Source organism: Crinia signifera, chromosome 3 (assembly GCF_055691185.1).
Source record: "Crinia signifera chromosome 3, ASM5569118v1, whole genome shotgun sequence".
Taxonomy (NCBI): domain Eukaryota; kingdom Metazoa; phylum Chordata; class Amphibia; order Anura; family Myobatrachidae; genus Crinia; species Crinia signifera.
In genome coordinates this window covers 280,180,583-280,196,730 of record NC_139219.1, presented here as the reverse complement: position 1 = coordinate 280,196,730, position 16,148 = coordinate 280,180,583, and the positions used below count along the sequence as shown (strand labels likewise).

Genomic DNA, 16,148 nt, shown 5'->3' with positions numbered 1-16,148 from the left:
TCCGGCTGCCAGGCATCGGGGCGTTGCTAGGCAACGTCCCCGAGTCTCCAGACAGCGTGCGGCGTCAGCGCAGCTGACGTCCGCACAGTCACAGACGGCAAATTCAGATAAATAGCCGGCGTCTGCTGGGAACAGACGCCGGTTATAGCTTTGGTGTGCCCTGCAGCCTTTGTGTTCCTGGTTCCAGCAGCTCCGTTACAGTACCCCGTGCCGTGATCCTTGCTGTGATTCGGATAAGTCCTTACCTTTTGTTCCTTGATTATATTCCATCCTGTCAGCATTGTTGCTTGTATCTCATATTATTATATACCATCTTGTCAGCATTGTTGCTTGTATCTCATATTATTATATTCCATCTTGTCAGCATTGTTGCTTGTATCTCATATTATTATATTCCATCTTGTCAGCATTGTTGCTAGTACCTTATATTGTTCTATTCTACCCTCTGGGCATTGTTGCCCTTAGTACCACTGTTATACAGTTATTCCACCTTTTCGTATTGTTACGTCTGATATACCCCTTGGATCTGCCTTGTTCCTTGCGTGGCTACCCCGTGGGTATCCGGGGCCTCCTTGCCTTCTGTGGGTTTAGATAGTTTTACCCTTGCACTCCACTAGCCTTGGCGGTCGTGTTGTCCCTACGTAAGACCAGGTGGCATCGAGGTGGGAGCCTGACTAACGGGCTCTCACGAACGCGGCTATTATTGGTGAAGCCTAGCCCTCTGCACACGTCCGCCAATTCCGGTTTGAGGCAACGGAGGTAGGGGTGGCAAGAGAGTCCCCGGACCATAACATTATAACCGGCCACAAAATAATAGTAACACAACCATATTCCCTCTACAGTGGTTGTGTGTTTCTTGGTTTAGCATGGATCCCAATGCGGGGGTTCCGGCCCAGGTTTTTGCTGATCAGTTACACCTCCTCACTCAGCAGTTGCAGGATCTTACTCTCAGGGTAGAGTCTCAGGAAGAAGTTCGCAGAGCAGCTCCTCCAATGGCTGTGTCGGTTAAGGAAACCAAGATGAGTCTTCCCGATCGGTTCTCTGGGAACCGAAATCAGTTCTTTAATTTCAGAGAGAGCTGCAAATTATATTTCCGGTTACGGCCCCTTTCCTCCGGGTCTGAACTACAGAGAGTGGGGGTGGTGATTTCCCTGCTCCAGGGGGATCCACAGACATGGGCTTTTGGGCTGAAGGCAGACAGTCCGGCTCTTCGGTCTGTGGAGTCCTTTTTCCAGGCAATGGGGATTTTATATGATGACCCAGATAAGGCAGCCGCAGCAGAGGCTCATCTTAGATCTCTTAAACAGGGTCGCCAGGTGGCAGAAGCTTATTGCTCTGAATTCCGGCGATACGCCATTGATTCAGGGTGGAATGATCCAGCTTTACGCTCCCAATTTAGGGTAGGGCTGTCTGACCACATAAAGGATTCTCTGGTTCAGTATCCCACACCTACGTCACTGGACGATCTGATGCAGCTGGTTATCAGGGTGGATCGCCGGCTCCGTGAGAGACGTTCAGAACGGGGGGCAGGTTTGGCGCCATTGCCCAGTGTCTCCGAGGACTCCACCGTCGACCTCGGGGAACCCATGCAGCTGGGCGCAGCTCGCTTATCTCCACAGGAGAAGGCGAGACGGCGTTCCCAGGGCCTCTGTCTCTACTGCGGGGTCCGGGGACACTTGGTGAATTCCTGTCCTGAGCGTCCGGGAAATGCCAAGGCCTGAGGATGCAGGGAGACATCCTGTCAGGCCTATCTCTTATATCTCCCAGTAATTCTTTATTAATTCCCATATGTATTTTTTCTGAAATTCATAGGTGGGATGGCCAGGCATTTATTGATAGTGGGGCTGCAGGTAATTTTCTGGACTCACAGTTAGCTCTGGAACAGGGGATTGCTCTCATACCAGTATCTCCAGAGATTTCGGTCTATGGCTTAGATGGCAATCGCTTGCCCAGTGGGGTTATTACACAGCGTACCGTCCCCCTACTGGTCCAGGTTGGGGTCACCCATTCTGAGCTCTTATCTTTTTTTATTTTTCGTAGCCCTGTTACACCCGTAGTACTGGGATTGCCATGGCTCAAATTACACAACCCACGTTTTGATTGGCAATCAGGGGAACTTGTAAGTTGGGGTGAACAATGTCCTCATAATTGTCTGGCTCTTCCAGTCCGCATGGTGACTCCCTCAGTTTCTGAGGTACCTGAACCTTATTGGTCATTCTCTGATGTGTTTTCCAAAAAGGAAGCAGACGTCTTACCTCCTCATAGACCTTATGATTGCGCCATTAATCTCGTTCCTGAGGCCAAACTTCCCAAGGGGCGACTATACTCCTTGTCTCTCCCTGAGGAGAAGGCGATGGAGGAGTATATTGAGGAAAACCTCAAAAAAGGGTTCATTAGGCCCTCAAAGTCACCCGTCGGAGCCGGCTTCTTTTTCGTGGGGAAAAAATACGGCTCCTTACGCCCGTGTATTGATTTTAGACAGCTTAATGCTATTACAGTAAAAAATTCGTATCCTCTTCCACTCATATCTGTCCTCTTCGATCAACTACGTAAGGCATCCATTTTTTCTAAAATTGATTTGAGGGGGGCGTACAATTTAATTCGCATCAAAGCAGGTGATGAGTGGAAAACGGCGTTCAATACGCATTCTGGACACTATGAGTATCTGGTAATGCCGTTTGGTCTCGCTAATGCACCTGCTGTGTTCCAGGATTTTATTAATGACGTCTTAAGAGAGTTTTTGGGAGTTTTTGTCGTAGTGTATCTGGATGATATCTTGATCTTCTCCCCATCACTGGAGCAACACCGCTTGCATGTATGCGCAGTTCTCAAAAAATTGAGAGAGAACAATTTATATGCTAAGTTGGAAAAATGCGAGTTTGAGGTGGAGAGCATTTCTTTTCTGGGATACATTATTTCCCCTCGGGGTTTTCAAATGGACCCAGGAAAGCTTCAGGCCATTAAGGATTGGGTACAACCATCAAACCTCAAGTCCACCCAGAGGTTCTTGGGGTTTGCCAACTATTATAGGAGATTCATTCCATTCTTCTCCGATATTGTAGCCCCCATAGTTGCATTAACCAAGAAGGGCGCCAATCCTTCGGTCTGGTCCGACGCCGCTGTCAAAGCCTTTACTAAGTTGAAGGCAGCCTTTCTCTCCGCCGGGGTTTTGCGGCATCCCAATCCTGAATTGCCCTTTGTTGTTGAGGTGGATGCCTCAGAGGTAGGGATTGGGGCAGTCCTTTCACAGGTGGATGGGCAGGACGGTTTCTTACATCCATGTGCTTTTTTTTCTCGGAAGTTTTCCTCAGCGGAATGTAATTATGACGTCGGCAATCGGGAACTCCTCGCCATTAAAGCAGCCTTAGAGGAATGGTGACATTGGCTGGAGGGGGCTAGGTTCCAGGTTACCATCATAACAGATCATAAAAATCTGGCATACCTCCAATCAGCCAAAAGAGTCAATGCCAGGCAGGCGAGGTGGACTTTATTCTTTGCCCGATTTAATTTTATTATCACTTACAGGCCAGGGTCAAAGAATGTCGTTGCCGATGCTCTTTCGAGAAGTTTTTCTGCTGTCCAAGACCCCCATTTACAGCTGGAGCCTATTATTCCTGCCTCTTGTATTATTGCCGGGTTTACTCATAGCCTTCTGGACCAAGTCATTTTGGCACAAGCCTCGGCTCCTAAGGCCATTCCAGAGGGTAGACTTTTTGTGCCTTTAGAGCTCCGCAAAAAATTTTTTTTTGAGTTTCATCAATGTAGATCAGCGGGACATCCAGGCATTGATAAAACGTTATCCTTGTTATCAAAAGCTGTCTGGTGGTCCACCATGAGGAGAGATGTCAAGGAATGGGTGTCTGCCTGCGACGTCTGTGCCAGAAATAAAACTCCCCGTTGTTCTCCGATTGGTCAGTTGGTTCCCTTGTCGATATCCAGGAGGCCATGGTCACATATCTCCATGGATTTTATAACCGATCTACCACTATCTCGGGGTTGTGACTCTATCTGGGTGGTGGTAGACCGGTTTAGTAAAATGGCACATTTTGTCCCCTTGACCGGTTTACCTTCCGCGGAAAGGTTGGCCTCCTTGTTTGTATGCCACATTTTTCGATTGCATGGCCTTCCTACAGATATTGTGTCAGATAGGGGCGTTCAATTTGTGGCCAAGTTTTGGAGGTCTGTTTGCTCTGCGTTACAGATTAAGCTCAGTCCATCTTCGGCCTATCACCCACAATCCAATGGGCAGACGGAACGTGTGAACCAGACACTCGAGCAGTTCCTGCGATGTTACGTATCTAAGTCCCAACAGGATTGGGTGGAGAACCTACCATTTGCAGAATTCGCCTATAACAACGGCTGGCATTCTGCCACCAAGATGTCTCCTTTTTTCTGTAACTATGGTTTCCACCCTCGGGCTAATTCTTTTGATCCTGTTCCCGCCAGAACAGGTAATCCCAGGTGGGTGACCAGTAGGAGGGGCACCTGGGCTATGTCCGTAGGGCTCTCCTCTCTGCGACCACGGCCGCAAGGCGCTTTTCCGACCGTCACAGGAGACCTTGTTCGTTTAAAGTCGGAGATTGGGTGTGGTTATCCACCAGAAATATCAATATCCATCAGGCATCCAAGAAGTTGGGTCCTCGCTTTATTGGTCCCTACAAAATCGTTAGGAGAATCAATCCTGTGGCCTTCCGACTCCAGATTCCACGCTCTCTGAAGGTCAATCCCACGTTCCATGCCTCTTTACTTAAACCTGCCCATCGGCCTTGTGCTTACAGGCCAGCACCGGTCATTCGGCAAGGCATCAAGGAGTTTGTGATTGATAGTATCCTTGATTCGAAAATCACCCGCGGTCGTTTATTTTTTCTTGTCCATTGGAAGGGCTATGGACCTGAGGAAAGGTCCTGGGTTCTGGACCTTCATGCCCCATCCTTAAAAGAGTTATTTCATAGGCAAAATCCGTTGAAGCCAGGATTTGGAGGTCGGTTGACCTCTCCTCAAGGGGGGGGGTACTGTCAGCCGTCACCGTCCCAGAGCGTCACTGCGTTCTGTCACGTCCGGGACGGGCGGCGGAGATGGAGCGCCGGGGGAGCGTCGGGGGCGTTGCCTAGCAGCGCCCCGAGCTTCCGGCTCTGTTGCTCCGGCTGCCAGGCATCGGGGCGTTGCTAGGCAACGTCCCCGAGTCTCCAGACAGCGTGCGGCGTCAGCGCAGCTGACGTCCGCACAGTCACAGGCGGCAAATTCAGATAAATAGCCGGCGTCTGCTGGGAACAGACGCCGGTTATAGCTTTGGTGTGCCCTGCAGCCTTTGTGTTCCTGGTTCCAGCAGCTCCGTTACAGTACCCCGTGCCGTGATCCTTGCTGTGATTTGGATAAGTCCTTACCTTTTGTTCCTTGATTATATTCCATCCTGTCAGCATTGTTGCTTGTATCTCATATTATTATATACCATCTTGTCAGCATTGTTGCTTGTATCTCATATTATTATATTCCATCTTGTCAGCATTGTTGCTTGTATCTCATATTATTATATTCCATCTTGTCAGCATTGTTGCTAGTACCTTATATTGTTCTATTCCACCCTCTGGGCATTGTTGCCCTTAGTACCACTGTTATACAGTTATTCCACCTTTTCGTATTGTTACGTCTGATATACCCCTTGGATCTGCCTTGTTCCTTGCGTGGCTACCCCGTGGGTATCCGGGGCCTCCTTGCCTTCTGTGGGTTTAGATAGTTTTACCCTTGCACTCCACTAGCCTTGGCGGTCGTGTTGTCCCTACGTAAGACCAGGTGGCATCGAGGTGGGAGCCTGACTAACGGGCTCTCACGAACGCGGCTATTATTGGTGAAGCCTAGCCCTCTGCACACGTCCGCCAATTCCGGTTTGAGGCAACGGAGGTAGGGGTGGAAAGAGAGTCCCCGGACCATAACACTTACCGACGACAGAATCCAAGCGATTCAGAACATGGTACTGCCACAGACCCAGCACCAGATCCGTACGTTCCTAGGCATGTGTGGATACTGTCGCAATTGGATCCCAGGATTCTCTATTCTGGCATTACCACTACAAGAGATGGTTTCCTCAACTAAGCCAGACCGGGTCTCTCATACTGAGGAATCTGAGCTGGCTTTCGAGGAACTAAAGGTGAGCCTAACAAAGGCCCCAGCACTGGGAATGCCAGATTATGGGAAACCCTTTGAACTGTACGGAACTGAATCAGCTGGGTGTGCGGCAGGAGTACTTGTACAAAAACATGGTGATGCCAACTGACCAGTAGCGTACTACAGTGGCCAGCTGGACACAGTAGCACGCTCACTCCCAACTTGCTTACGAAGTGTGGCCGCAATAGCACAACTAGTAAGCAAGAGTGGGGACGTGGTGTTGGGACACGTTTTAACTGTTCATGCTCCCCATGCTGTCTCTGCCCTCCTAAATTCTGCCCAAACACGTCATGTGTCCTCAGCACGGTTCACCAAGTGGGAACTGGCGCTGATGGCCCCAGTAAATATTACCATCAAAAGATGCAACACACTAAACCCAGCCACATTCCTTCCTCATGTGCCCTCCAAGGCACAAAGGGTGAAGGGTGATGGGAATGTTGCTGAAAATGGTAAAGCAGAGTTTAGTGAGGGTGAGGACAAGCATGATTGCATGACCTACCTGAATCAGACCTTTACAGCACGTCCTGACATAAGCGACAGCCCATTAAGTGAGGTAGACATAACCTTATTCACTGATGGTAGCTGTCATAGACAAACGGAGACGGGAGAGCTGTGCACAGGCTACGCGGTAGTAGATGGAGAAGGTATTGTGGAAGCTGAACCCTTGGGACCACCTCACTCAGCACAAGTAGCGGAACTGGTGGCACTGACCAGAGCATGTGAACTGGCCAAGGGAAAATCAGTTAACATATATACCGACTCCAGATATGCTTTCGGAGTAGTACATGATTTTGGAGCCCTATGGCGCCTCCGAAATTTCATGACGGCGGCTGGCACACCAGTGGCGCATGCGACATACATTAGGAGACTTCTGGGAGCTATCCAGCTTCCAGACAGAGTGGCTGTTATCAAGTGCAAAGCTCACACATCAGAGAAGGACCCGGTGTCACTTGGTAACAGCCGCGCTGATGAGGCAGCGAAAAGGGCCGCATGCCCTGTAAATATTTTCACCCATCCCACAAACCTTTGTACACTGAACATGGTATCCACATCCAAACTGATAGACATGCAGAATTTGTGTTCCCCACAGGAAAGAGCAGTATGGAAGTCGAAGGGATGTGGCCAAGAGTCCACCGGACTTTGGAGAGATGGACACGGGAAACCAGTGGCCCCCAGGGCATACCTTCCTAGTCTAGCCGAGGCGGCCCATGGGCTGACACATCTTGGGAAGGAAGGTATGTGCAAGCTGGTAAAGGCCTACTGGTGTGCACCAGGGTTCGCTTCTCAAGCAGGTAGAGTGGCAATGTCATGCCTCACCTGTTTGAGGAAGAACGTTGGAAAAGCCATCCCAACAGAGCCATCCCACATCCCTCCTACAGAAGGCCCTTTCCAGGTAATACAAATCGACTTCATACAGTTACCACCCTGTAGAAACTTGAAATATGTATTAGTGTGTGTTGACATGTTTTCCAGCTGGGTGGAGGCTTTCCCCGCTGCCTCCAACACTGCTACCTTTACAGCAAAGAAAATATGTCAGGAGTTTGTCTGTAGATATGGTATCCCAAAGGTCATTGAGAGTGACAGAGGCACTCATTTCACAGGAGAGGTCTTCCAAATCATGTGTAAACTCCTGGGGATTAATAGTAAACTTCATTCTCCATATCGTCCCCAGGCGAGCGCTAAAGTTGAGAGAATGAATGGTACTATTAAGAACAAATTGGGTAAAGTTGTGGCTGAAACAGGGTTGTTATGGCCAGAGGCACTGCCTATTGTGCTGTATAGCATTAGGACCACTCCCAGGACTCCGCTCAACTTGTCCCCCTTCGAGATATTGTTTGGTCGGCAGCCACACGTCATGATAGACCCACAGGATGATCTCAAATGTAACAATGAGCTAACTGTACAGTATATCCTAAAGTTAAACAAACAGCTAAGGAAACAACAAAAGGAGCTGAATGTACTGAACCCTGATATGCCTATCGAGAATTGTCATAATCTTAAACCAGGAGACTTTGTTATGATCCGAAATTTTTTACGCTCAGGTTGTTTGATAGACCGTTGGGAAGGACCGTACCAAGTTTTGTTGACCAGCACTACATCAATTAAAGTCGCAGAGAGAGAGACTTGGATACATTCGTCCCACTGCAAGAAAGCCAGTAACCCAGAGTTCCCGAGTGCAGAGAGCGAAAGAGAAGAAGTGTCGCTAGAAGCATTGTTCCGGGAAGACTGAAAGGCAGCAAAGGTCGAGCAACCTGAGCGAACAAAGATCCAAGAGCAGAGCAAATAAAAGTCCCCTGGTAGAGATGATGGAAGGACTCCAAGCAACAGGTTCACAGTTATGCATATATTTCTTTGTTTTCTTTCTGTGTCCTTTTCTTCATCCAAAGATACTCGGTGGCTGCCACATTCTAGAGCGATCGGAGCGGAGTCCTGACAGTGTAATAATGGACCCAGATATGGGTGAGGTAGAATCCCTAAACCAGCTTGATGCTTTGCCCATAACAGGAGAAGGTAAAAGGTATGAGGAAAACGTAGTTCAAGGGCTATGTGATGGGTTATTGTCTGGTGAGTACTGTGTCTGTAGATATTGTCAACCGAAAATGGAAGAAGAATGCATCCAGCGATGTCAGTCGACAAGTAAGACAACTACAGGCCGACATCCTTTGAGTGATTACCACTCACTAGTGGGTAAGGTCTTAAACCAAACAGAATGCTGGGTGTGTTCACAAGTGCTGCATAAAAGGAGTAGTGTAGGCCTAGTCCCATACCCGCTTAATATTTCAGAGATAAGCGTATTAAATAAAGGGAGGCCACTGGATAAGAGATACCTGTATACCAGGTCCCCTAGTCTTAGATTACACCCATATCAAGTGGATAAGTCCCTGGTATGTATGAACTTCTCGAGTTCCAGAACGATTGGTACTTGGGAAGTGACATGGCACAACCAGACAATAACTTACTCCCAGCGTCCAGATGGAGAGCCTGTTGATATAGAATTACTGTTAAAGATCCGCACCAGTGGGAGACATTATAAATATGTCTACACGGTGAAGAAAAGTAAAATGATGGCCGGCAGAGTATCAGTAATGTGACCCTACAGCCGGAAACCTGTGAGGAACAAGTCAGGGAGCAGGGGACAGGAATGTTCTTATGGATAATGTGTGATAAAATTATGAAATACTCTGTCCCTTATTTCCTCCCTGACGACGTTTATTATATTTGTGGTAGAAGGGCGTACAAATGGCTCTCCATGAACTACGTTGGAATTTGTTACCTAGGTAGAGTGTTACCTGAAGTGATGACCCTCACACATGATGAGATGGTGAGCATACACAGAGGTATACCTCCTCCTTACACTCATACCCATTATGATCAAATCCACAAAAGAGATTTAACAATCAAGAAAGAACCCCTAGCTTCTGAAATGATACACGAGTCGTTCGGTATCCAACTCCTCATTGCATTAGATATCACCCATACCGCCAGAGGAGTCATAAATTTTAAGTATATACAAGCATTAGCCAGCTTGGTAGATAACATCACTGAGATTTATGATGACACTTTTAGATACACTGGGAAGGAGTTGCAAGCGTATAAAAGAGAGCTAGTCCAACATCGGATGGTGTTGAACTATCTGACAGCTATGACAGGAGGATATTGTGTCACCCTCTCTACACAGTTTGGGGTGAAATGTTGTACATATATGACCAACAATACTGAAGACCCAGAAGAAATCATCGATCATCGGATGGATGAGATCCTTCAGCTTAAATGGGAATTTAGAAGGGAACACAATATCAGCCTGGCAGAAATAGGTAACAAAGTTAGCGAATGGACCTCCTGGTTGAATCCAATGCACTGGTTCTCTGGTTTAGGAGAATGGGCGCAAGGGATCATAGCTAGCATAGGAAAGCTCCTTCTCTGTATCGGTGGCGCCATCATAGTCTTTGTGCTATTGTTCAAATGTTTAAAGGTGGTGACCCGGGGAAAGACAAAACGGACTGAAATTATGAGTGTAAGAACGAGAGATGCAGAGGAAGACCAGGGTTTGGTATATGACCCTAGAATTGAAACCACCTCCCTTTAAAGAAACCATATTTGTGAACGTGTATATGTTGTAACCACCCCTGTTTTTATTTTTATCCCAAAAATTGTATATTATCCTTCGTGACCCTGAGTAGATTGTTCGATAAATGCGGCCCATCGTTTATCCATGATCCCGGATCGGCCAAGAGCAGATGGTTTACTCCCCTTATATGTTTAATTCACGGATCCCAATTTCTCTGTTAGGATTATGAATTTCTGTATTGTTGTTTAAAATGTTTTGTATTGTAACAGTTTTATATTTACTGTTAAAGGGTGGACTGTGAAAGTCGAGTTGCATACACGCCATTTTAGGATAGTATGGCCGCCATTTTGGTTCGCAGAGTTGCGCTAATAAAGTTTCCATACCCGAGTCTGTGTGACAAAGTGGACCAGAAGCGTAGCCATACTATTACACATAAATTCATAAGAACATACTGACACTAAATAAAATATAGTTAAAGGTTTAGAACGCCACACATAGCTTAGTTAGCATTGCATACATCTGTCTGTATAGTGTTTAGTACCGTTCCGCTCCGTTTCTTATGCGCAGTATTCCGGTCATTGCGAATATTTCGCAATAGACACGGCCCGATAGTTATGGACATATTCCATATTCCCAAGACAGTTTCGGTTGAAAGTATATAACAAAGGAATCTAGATGTAACCGGTTTCTACAGCTATTTACAACTCTTGACGACGATACCGACAAACAAAGGACTCCTAAAGTTCACTCCCCTGCACCTATTCAAACCAGGTGTATCATCTTACCCCCCAATCACAGTGGACCTGACATACGATCTCTGACCAATAGGAATGGACTTTGACCTCCCCCTTCTGACCCTATAAGATAGGTGACCCAGGGCGGCCTTGGTCACTTCGGCACATCTTCCTTTCCCTGACCTTCGACCGGGCTATAGTTCAACCCTGAACGATAGCGAGCTCTGACCGGACTGCGCTGCGCATATTTGATGAGGAGACGGTAACGGTTGCATTCACGGTATTTATTCTTATTATTGTTGGCTGATTGTATCCTGTATCTGTTTTCTTCCCCTAGTAGAGCCTGAATATTGTATTCATTGTTAGTCTATTGCATTACCTGTTATACCTGTATTTTCTATTCCTGTAACCCCCTTTTGTCCATTAGGGACTTAAATACAACTTTTTACGGAGTTCTCATCTCCTTACTACTATACTGTGGTTGTGTCTGTTATTCGCATTTAGCGATAAAGGTATATTACGGACACTGTCCTTAGAGGTATATTCGCAGATTAGAGTCAGAGTACTGCGAAAGGATCTCTTATTAAGGTATTGGTTCTTTGGTGTAAAATACACTATAAAGGTAAGCTACGCTGCGCTACGCTTTGTTCGCACGTAGCTAGGTATAAAGGGTACGCTGGTTACGGACATAATACGTAGCCTGCGCTTTTCACTTATTGTTTCTTTGGTCATATTTAATCGCCATTAACACATGTGACCAACAGCAGAGTGTACCCTGTGAGAACCCTTAGAGGTTTATGTCACCTCAGGCTTAATCAGCCTTCTGTGTTTCTTTCGCTTTACAAACTGTTGCTGTCTGCATTTGGAAACATGACTACTAACAATCATTGTGCAAAACATCTTAAAGCTATACATTCTCACAGCCCACATATTTGTTTCATTTGTTTAAACCACACTTGCATCAGCCTTTTTAATGGGTTTTATGGAAGAACATCTCATTTGTCAGCGTCTTCCATTTATGCAAATATGGGCTTTCGCTTTGCCCTCCCAAAATGCCCAGTACACTCGACAATACCTCGATCTATCTCACATTTATGCGCAATTTGGATATACAAGCTCATCAATATGTATCCTACTTTACTTATCACTGGCCAGTTGTACATACTGTAGGCTAGCTATTTCTGACAAGTATACATATCATATATCAAACTATGTGTTTCATTCATTATCTAATACCCTAACAAGACAGACATGTAATCCATGTTCGGCAGGTGCCACAAACGGCAATCTATCAAGGGCCCTTTTTTTACCTGCCACTGCAGGATACACCAGGGTTGCCTACCCTCCCGGAATGGCCGGGAGGCTCACGGAAATCGGGTTCCCCTCCCGGCCCCCCGGAAAGAGGGGCAACCCTCCCCCAAAGCCGCCTGGCTCTTGCGACCCCCCCCCCCTATGGGAACCCGTGACCCCCCCTCGGCGGGGGGTCCGCGGGTCAAATGACGTGAATAGTGCAGTTTTAGCCCCACCCACCGCAGTGCAATGGCATTGCACTTCAGGAGCGTGGTTAAAATGGTGCTATCGCTCTGGCCACGTCCCCAAAAAGTAGCCGTCCATGTGGCTCCACCCCCTCCCCACCCCTTTTCTCTTACGCCCCCCCTTCCCTGAGCTGGCTGCCCTCTCCCGGAAAGGGCAACCAGAAAGTCGATAAGTATGGGATACACCCCTGTGACAGTAGACCATGGTTGCCTACCCTCCTGCATTCTGCAGGAGACTCCCTGAAATAGCAGCAATCTCCCTCTCTCCCTCATTAGTCTAGCAATCTCCCTCATTTCACCTAGCTCACATTACACTGTTACATTTTTGGGGGGAAAAAAGGCATGAGAGATAGATACATTTACATTGAATCATCAGCACCATTTCCCAGCACTTTAGCAAGTACATTATCTCTTACTAACTGCTTTGGGGCTCATCTATATTTGGATATAAGTCATTTTTAAAGAATTCTCTCAGATGTAGCAGTACACACCCACGTACCACGTATGTACTCAGATGTAATTCTCTCACATGTACACACCCACGCTTCTAGGTGCCATGTTGACTATTTCTTTTCACAGTCTCTCCATATATGGACATAAACACGGCCTTTGGGTGGAGTATGACACACCCCCTCAATGGGGCGCTGTGAAAAATTCAACTACCGACTATAATCTCCCTGAAACTAGTTTTCAAAAGTAGGCAAGTATGCAGTAGACATGCCCATGGGTGGTGATAAACACGTCCTTGGGTAGAATGTGATATGCCCCCTCAACTGTGCTCCGCGCAATGCCTTACAGTGCGATCTATAATCTTCCTGAAATTACTTTACAGAAGTAGGCAAGTATGGGCAGATGTAATATGTGCAGAAAGAGCTGCAAATATTACATGATAAATGTACCCCTTAATTAGAGCAAGATCTGGGAAACTACAAATCCCAGCAGCCCTGAAAAGCAGGCTAATGTGAGAACAGCTGCATGTAAACAGTCAGCAGTCATAAGACTGCTGTGAAGTCACTGAAGGTGGTGCCGGACTTGCTCTGACACTTGCCAACTACAGAGATCCGAGAGAGGAAGAGAGAGAGAGAGAGAGAGAGAGAGAGAGCTGTGCTATTGTACAGTAACTGCTATCTGCACAAAGTAGGACAGCTAAGAGGTAAGTGATTCTCTAGCAGGCTGCTATTTTCATGTGTGATAATAAGTGACATGCAGGCAGTGCAATAAATACATAGGTTGCATTTACAGTACAATACAAGTTGCCCATCATTGTTCCCACGTTGCCCTTACCAGAGCAGCATCGGACTGATGTTAGCAGGTTTGTATTCCCACAGCTTGAATAGTTTTTGTACGTTGGTATTCACAGTAACTAACATCTGCACATTGTATCTGTACTATGTCTATAGAACACTTCTCAGCAGTAGCAGGCATACCTCCCAACTGTCCCGCTTTTAGACAAGTCTCCCGCTTGCTGGCCAGAGCCCCCGCACCCCCTTCCCCGCTGATTCAAATGCCCAGTGGGGTGAGGTAGGGGAGGCACAGCCTTTCCTGTCATACTAGCGCATATGCCGGCGTTTTGAATTGATAAAGTATGTCAAAAATACAAATAATTTATAAAAAAATTCGGTACTTGTGTCCTAGCACGGCGCCCAAGATATTCAGTCATATGGCACTGTATTAAATGTAAAATTGTATACCTTTGTATATGGCATACAATGGCATACAAACCAATGTGATGCGATTTTAAATTGTATAAGCACCCTAATGGGTTTTTTCAATGTTAAATGGTCCCCCTATACGATTTTTAATTGTATAAGCACCTTAATAGGTGCTTACAATGTTAAATGCACCCCCACGTCACCGCCACTATCAACGCCAACCCGAAGTGTGGCGAGCGCAGCGTGCCCACGATGGGCGGCGGTACGTGTCCTCCGACCTTTTCATACCCCCACTATCCACGGCCGCGTGGAGTCGATTCTACATAGTGTGGCGAGCACAGCGAGCCACCGAGTCCGAAGCGTGGCGAGCGGATGCGTATTACTTCACATTCTATTCCGTGTCCCCTCGCAGGGCTCGCTGCGCTCACCACGCTTCGGGTGCGGTGGCTCGCTGCGCTCGCCACACTATATAAAATCAACTCCACGCCGACATGGATAGTGGAGGTATGAAAAGGTCAGAGGACGCGTACCGCCGCCCCTTGCGGGCTCGCTGCGCTCGCCACGCTTCGGGTTGGCGTTGATAGTATGGGTGGCGTGGGTGTGCATTTAACATTGTAAGCACCTATTACGGTGCTTATACAATTACTTATCTTATAGGGGGCACATTTAATATTGAAACCACCTATTAGGGTGCTTATACAATTTCAAGTCGTATACCATTGTATATGCCATACAATGGCATACAATTCAATGGTATACAATTAAAAATTGTATAACATCGGCTAACATCGCATCGCATACCATCGTATGCCTTATGGTATGCGATGGGCGCCGTGCTTGGAAACAAGTGCCAAAAATTCTTATTTTTATTATTCTAATCATTTTTATAGTCAAAACGCTGGAGTAAAAAGTCTATGGCAGGTGAGGCAGTGCCTCACCTGGCTACCTTTTCTGCACATCTCTTATCAAAACTCAGTGATTCTTCAGCAGTACACACTGCTGGTATGTACCCCATATATTTTGTGTATATCTGGCTCTGGTACTTGCCAGGTTCTCTTGAGCCATTTACCTCATGCAAATGCCGCAAATCAAAGCCCCCCCCCCCCCCCCCCCTCCCGATGTGTTGCCTCTTCGGTGCTTCTCCCATACAGGTGAAAATAAAAGTAGGCAAGTATGTGTTACATCTTTTACCAAATGTGTGGGATTGGTATTGCTATAACATTTTTTTTTTCACTCTTACAGTGAAAGATTGCACACGGTAACATACAGTGGAGCTGGTATTTCTGTATTTGTCCAGTAACAAATGATTAGTGTATGTTAGAAGTACAGTTCCAGAACAGAGGAGAGCTTGTACTGTACAGGGAAGTCGTAACAAACAACTGAGCTGTTCTTGTTAGGAAAAAATAACTACGTTGTTTCAATGCCAGAATCTGCGGGCAAGGCATCTTTTAATTGTTTGGTGGTTAGTCGCTTTTGTTACTTTTACATGGATTAAAGGTATTGTCGGTTTAATGTAACATGTAATCTGTAGTCACCTTACACATGTGGTGTATTGTGTAATTACACAAATGTGTTTTCTCCAGTCTCAGGAACTCTCTGGAAGAATCATGTGATATTTGTCAGTTTGTTACTCGAGATACAAACTTGGAATAGTCATATCATTGTGTTTGTAGAGAGAACAGTATATTTCTGAGAAGCAAGAACATGGTAGACAACATACAACATCAGCATCAACATGACATGAACACCAAAAATACAGGGGCGAATTTAGGGGTCAGGCCGCCCCTAGGCACAACATTTTTGTGCCCCCCCCCCCCCTATTTTAATGTAATCATATATGTATATACATTGTTATTTATATATTTCATTAAAATTTAACTGTAGCCCACCTTAATATTTTTTTAAGCATTCTGGACTGCTCACTGTACGGAGGACCTGGAGGGAGGGAGGCACTTATTAGTACAGTGATTAGCAGTGTCTCCGTCAGTCTCTCTCC

General features: G+C 46.6%; 2 protein-coding genes across 2 annotated transcripts in view; one reads left to right on the top strand and one right to left on the bottom strand.

The window, feature by feature from the left end:
* Nucleotides 1–16,148, bottom strand: part of FAM168B (family with sequence similarity 168 member B) — a 104,194-nt gene that overhangs the window by 40,395 nt on the left and 47,651 nt on the right. The gene's annotated exons all lie outside the window — the stretch shown is intronic.
* PLEKHB2 (pleckstrin homology domain containing B2) overlaps nucleotides 13,498–16,148 on the top strand; it is a 36,780-nt gene continuing 34,129 nt past the window's right edge. Inside the window, exon 1 of the mRNA XM_083178240.1 lies at nucleotides 13,498–13,653. The gene's annotated coding sequence lies outside the window, so the exon portion shown is untranslated. The remainder of the gene's footprint in view (nucleotides 13,654–16,148) is intronic.